The following is a 6,700-nucleotide window of genomic DNA, read 5'->3' on the forward strand; positions in this document are numbered from 1 at the left end:
CGACCACATGTGGTCGGTTTTCTAAAAAATTTTAAAACACCAACCACATGTGGTTGTTTTTATTAAAATATCTAGAAAATTGACCACAAGTGGTCGATTTTCAATAAAATAATAAAATAATATTTTAAAGATATAACTTCTACCCGACCCCACCCCACATGACCCAACCCCACCCGACCTAAATAAACTAGCCTAAATCGACCTAAACACACAAACACGCACAAAAATAACGCACACACATAAAAATACCCTAAACATACCCAAAATAATTTTCCAATCGCAAAAACCACAGCTCTGGCGAGTGCTCCAACGACAACAGCTCAGGTCAGGTATGAATTTTATTGTATTTTGTGAAAATTGTGCTTTTTGAGGTTGATTTATAGGTGTACTAGTTTATATAATTGTGAAATTTATAATGGTGAAGATTAGATTAGTTTGAACTAATTTTTTTAAGCTCGCTTGTAGCTCAAATTTTGTTTAGTTATTTGCGGAATTTTTGAGCTATACACATAATTGTTTGAACTAGTTTTGTTTGTTTAGCTTCTTGTTTTAGATATGTTTTTGCTTGATTGAAGTTATTAATTGTATAAATCCTCAAAGTTAGAATCTTTAATTGTGATTTTGTAAGATTCTTGAATGAATTTTATGGTTTAACTTGTTGTCTTTAAAGTGAATGGATTTACTTTTATGGTTTAGCACTGTAGCTTGTTGTTTTTTATATGAGTTTTGCTAAATCACTCAAAGTTGGAATATTTTGTCTTGATATTTTTAGGTTCTTAATTTGGTGACCGGTTATCTCTTTCACTTTAATTTAGGCCAAGCAAAGGTAAGTTAATTTCTATCAATTCACCATTATTGTTATCTTCTTGTTAATGTTCATATTGAAGTCTAGTGAAGCCGTGTGTGGCCTTGTTCAATTAACTAGTATTATTGTTATCTTCTTGTTACTGTTCATATTGAAGTCTAGTAAAGTCGTGTGTGGCCTTGTTTGATTCACTAGCATTATTGTTGACATCTTGTAGGTCTTGTTGTTGCTTGTTTCTTAAATGTGGTTTTGTTTTGATACTTAGTTGGTTGAAAATGGTTAAGTGTAGGAACTTTAAAGGAGATTTTTTTGTTTTGAATGTGGTTTGGTAGGTGACTTAGTTGGTTGAAAATGGTTAAGTGTGAGGACTTTAAAGGGAATTTTTTTTATTTTGAATGTGGTTTGGTAGGTGACTTAGTTGGTTGCAAACGGCTAAGTGTATGGACTTTAAAGGGTATTTTTTTGTTTTGAATTTGGTTTGGTAGGTGACTTAGTTGGTTGCAAATGGTTAAGTGTAGGGACTTTAAAGGGGATTTATTTGTTTTGAATGCGGTTTTGGTTGGTGACTTAGTTGGTTGAAAATGGTTAAGTGTGAGGGACTTTAAAGGGAATTTTTTTGTTTTGAATGCAGTTTGGTTGGTGACTTAGTTGGTTGAAAATGGTTAAGTGTAAGGACTTTAAAGGGAATTTTGTGTTTTGAATGTGGTTTGGTAGGTGACTTAGTTGGTTGAAAACGGTTAAGTGTGAGGACTTTAAAGTGGATTTTTTTTTTTTGAATGTGGTTTGGTAGGTGACTTAGTTGGTTGAAAATGGTTAAGTGTGGGGACTTTAAAGTGAATTTTGTGTTTTGAATATGCTTTTGTTTTGATGATTAATTGGTTGAAATGGTTAAGTGTAGGGACTTTAAAGGAAATTTTTTTGTTGAATGCGGTTTGGTTGGTGACTTAGTTGGTTTAAAATGGTCAAGTGTAGGGACTTTAAAGTGGGTTTTATGTTTTGAATGTGGTTTTGTTTTGATACTTAGTTGGTTGAAAATGATTAAGTGAAGGGACTTTAAAGGGAATTTTTTTGTTTTGAATTCGGTTTGGTTGGTGATTTAGTTGGTTGAAAATGGTTAAGTGTAGGGACTTTAAAGGGGATTTCTTTATTTTGAATGTGGTTTGGTAGGTTACTTAATTGGTTGAAAATGGTTAAGTGTAGGGACTTTAAAGGAGATTTATTTGTTTTGAATACGGTTTGGTTGGTGACTTAATTGGTTGAAAATGGTTAAGTGTGAGGGACATTAAAGGAAATTTTTTTATTTTGAATGTGGTTTGGTTGGTGACTTAATTGGTTGAAAATGATTAAGTGTAGGGACTTTAAAGGGGATTTATTTATTTTGAATGTGGTTTGGTAGGTGACTTAGTTGGTTGAAAATGGTTAAGTGTGTGGACTTTAAAGAAAAATTTTTTATTTTGAATGCGGTTTGGTTGGTGACTTAGTTGTTTGAAAATGGTTAAGTGTGAGGGAATTTTTTTTGTTTTGAATGCGGTTTGGTTGGTGACTTAGTTGGTTGAAAATTCTTCAGTGTAGGGACTTTAAAGGGGATTTATTTGTTTTGAATGCGGTTTGGTAGGTGACTTAGTTGGTTGCAAATGGTTAAGTGTAGGAACTTTAAAGAGAATTTTTTTATTTTGACTGCGGTTTGGTTGGTGACATAGTTGAGAACGTGGTGGAGACTGCATATCAAAATGAAATGCAGATTGATCACCAATTAGTGGACGTTGACTTAGTGGATAATTTGAATCACCCAAAAAATATATTTGAAGAAGTTAATATTGCGCAAGAAGAAGCTGAGTGGGTAGGAGATGAGGAAACTTTTGAAGAGGATGAATAGTTTAGTGGAGAGTCTTCAGAAGAGGAGGATTAGTTGTGTAGGTTTTTATTGTGTATTGATGTCTTTATTCTTTGTACTATATATTTACCTTTATGTCTCTCGTTTAATATTGATATGTAATATACTGTTTAAGATTGTTGTTTTCACTATTCCATAATTTATAGTAATAAAAATATTCTCGTCTATCTTGTTTTGTTGGAGCGATTTGAAATGTGAATTAGTAACTTAAAATTACTTATTAGGAATGTTTTCTTATATATTCATTTTGTAGAAACTAACTACTTGTTAAGTTTATATAATTTAGATGACAGACAGAGGTGACAAAGGTAAGGAAAAAGTTGATCTTACAAAATTAAAAAAAAAAAAAAAAACATCCGCCTTATAGACGACCGACAGGTATTCATATATTTGAGGGTTGATTTGCTAGCGCGACAGCACAACTCTCGTATTCTAGGTCGTCCCAGCATTCGGTTCCCACTCTTACACATGTGGGGCCACTTCATAGGTCTACACCGACCCAATCTGTTCCCATCACCGTGCCACAGCCACCACAGTACTATCAGACGACCGCTGGCACATCCGAACATGTGTCATCATCGATACCCTCCTGTAGCAGTCACGTAGCTACACACAGTGATTCTGCTGGATCTATTGGGTTGTCGGATCTTCAGCTTAGAGGCACTCCATCTGATGTTTCAGATCCGCTCATGCCAGTGCATCCACCATCACTTGATCTGTAATCAGGAGACAGAAATGATTATGGGATGCTTTATCTCATTCCATTTGTGATAGGGTAAGATTTTTAAATATAATAATATTATTTATTTTTTAATTACTATATTATTATGCTCTATGAAATTACTGTTTGATCTTGTGTTGTAGATTTAGGCCGGATGCTAAAGTTGGACAAGCTGTGAGAAAATGCATTTGTTGGAACTTCAATGGCTACTGGACAAGTTGGCGTCAGGTTCCAGAACTTGACAGGGAGAGAATGTTTAAAGAATTTAAAGTAAGAATTTAACTTATCGACTACTTAACACTTTGTTAGAATAAATGATTGAATATTATATTTTTTTTGTTGTAGAAATTTTACTGGTGGGATGATGCGAATACATTTCTTATAAAGAGGAACTTTTTCAGAAGATGTAGAGTCAGGTTTAACGGTCTGTTGGATTATGCCCGAACCAATTCGGCAAAACTTGACTGGATTAGTGAACCCTTATTGAAATTGTATCTTCGCCTTTGGAATAGAGAAGGAAACCAATTGCTGAGGGAAAAAGGAAGGAAAACCAACACGAGCATCATCGAAGGGTGGCTCCCTACATACTGCGAGTTCCAGAAGTACCTATGTTGTGCAGGAAAAATTGGTATGTAACTTTTACAGTTTTAACTATTTGTTTCTATTTAAATTTTTAATTGTTTAAACATTGATAATTTTTTAGATACCACACGATAAGCTATTCGAGGAGACTCATCTGAAGAAGAAAAAGAACCCTACTAATGAAGATTTCTGGGTTGAACCTCGTGCAAAATCTGCCTATGTAAGAAACAAATATTGCATTTATGAATCTTTTTCTCAAATTTGATATTATTCAATTATAAGTACTTTAATATTTTTTGACTTTTAATTTTAACTTTACTTTGAATTAATATAGGACAAATATAGGTAGCTCCTTGGTGAGTATCGTAGTACTTAGTCTCCTGAAACTCAGGATGACCCACTACCCCAACATGTAGAGGAGGAGTAATGAGAAAAAGTTATGGGTCCTGTAGTTAGAGGCTATTACAACGGATACCACAACAATTTTTTTTGCGACAATATTAGGTGTTCGTTCGGCCCTGCATACTCTAGCTCTTCAGTTGATAGAGAAACCATTGAAAGACTAGAAAGTACGATTTCTAAACTCACTGAAGAGCTTGTTGAACAGAGAGAGAGGTCGTAGAAAAGGGAGGACGAAACTTCGTCACAAATCAGGATGTTGCAGGAGCAGTTCGGCTCTTTCATTCAAACTGCAGGGATTAGTCCTCTGTGTCCTGATGATGTTGTTCGGGCTGCAAAAGGACTTGGCCCCTGGATGATATCAGCACAGATAAGGATATGGAAGACGAGGACGAGGACGAATTCGATGATGATAACTTTTACTTTTTTGACTTTTGTATGTGTTGTACTTTGAATTTAGATATTATGTTGTAGTTTGTACATTTTTGAACTATTGTTTTAGTTGTTAACACTTTTGAAACTATTGTTGTACTTTGAATTTACACATTATATTGTAATTTGTACTCTTTTGAAACTATTGTTGTGTTGTACACTTTTGAAAGCATTTACAATTGCTGATTTTTAAAAGAAAAACAAATTCATAGAAAAACCGACCACTGTGGTCAGTTTTCTAATCGGTTTACAAATAAATATATTTTTTTTGAAGTGGTCGATTTTTAAATAACTACCAATTGTTTACCAATCACACAGTTTGATCGATTTTGTGGTCAGAATTGGTCAGTTTTCCTTTTTTTTTTAGTAGTGTTACCTTTTAATTTTCTTTTCAACATCTAATCTTACATTTCAAATGTAGAAATTTTATTTTCTAGGATCCATGAACATAAAGTAAATTACTCTTGCTATATATTAACGCTCAACAAAATGCATGTAACCATGGTTTAGTAGCGGAGAGAAATAATGTTTAATAGTGTTCGTATATATATCGAGCATATATACGTACGAGTCATCATGTAGTAGTCAACAAAATGAGTGATAATCACGGAAGAATAAAATTTAAATTTCAGCTAAAAAAAAAATAAAACAGGAAAGAAGAGATGTACTTGTTGATGAAAATTAACAGGCTCGATGGAAAAATCAATTTGCATCTAAACTAACCCTTACATTTTGAATTATTATATGCACCGACGCAAAATAGACGAGATAGCACCGCATACTACTTAATTAATTGTTGATCATGTCTTGCCTTATGGATCATGGACCAAACATAATGTACTTTTCTATGTAAATTCACTCACTCTTAGCTGGCATTTGCCGGTTTGCATCAACTTTGTTTTCTTATATGAAGTCAAAATATAATTGTTGCTGGGGATTCTCTGTTCTGTTGGGACTTTGGACCAGCATCACATATTATGTCTTATTTCATGAGTCTGCAAGAGATATTCATACTGATACAACAATTGCAGGGAGACCTCACCTCTTATGAAAATTGCTAAGAAAGCAAAATTGTCTTAATAAAGGTAAAATGTTTTCATTGAAAATATTTTTTGAAAAAATAAGAAATTTGTAATTATAACTTATTTTCTAATCTTTAGTAAATAAGTAAAGAATAGTATCTTAAGAGCATTTATATGTAATATATCAAAAGACTATGGGGATTGGAATGGGATTGGAGTGTGGGTTAGCGGTGGTAGAGGGTGAAATGGTGAAGGGGTGGAGATTGGAGGTCAGTGGCGGAGCCACAGCCGACGAAGGGTGGTCAGATGAACATCTTTCGTCGGAAAAAAATTTTGAGTATATAGATTAAATATAGATATTTAAGGTTATATACATGTTGTTGCACACTCTTGACAAGCTAGAGAAGCATAGTACAGTAGTCAAGAGTGTGCATTTATGCATTAACAACCTAGGTTCGAACTTTGGCAGGTGTAACCGTGCTTTATTTTTATTTTTTTTAAACAGTAAGGACAAATACGAACACCCTTAACTAAAAGTCTGGCTCCGCCAGGTGTTGAGTGGGTGGTAAGGAAACAATGAACTGAATCGTGAAACTTGTTTTTCTGCTTCTATTGCATTAGGGAGGTCAGTTTTTCCCATTTTAAGGAGTATTTTTTAAAAAAAGAATATTTTAAAAAAATATTTAAAAATGAAAAATATCTCCTCCCCTACAAAACACAACCCAGGTCTAATTCAACTAATAGGCTGGACCTCTTCTATTAGCTTGACATTAATCTTTTACTACATGTTAAATTGTATTTTAGTGCAGGAATTGTTTATGTCATTATTGTTGTATTTTTCCTAC

Source organism: Capsicum annuum, chromosome 9, assembly GCF_002878395.1.
Source record: "Capsicum annuum cultivar UCD-10X-F1 chromosome 9, UCD10Xv1.1, whole genome shotgun sequence".
Lineage (NCBI taxonomy): Eukaryota > Viridiplantae > Streptophyta > Magnoliopsida > Solanales > Solanaceae > Capsicum > Capsicum annuum.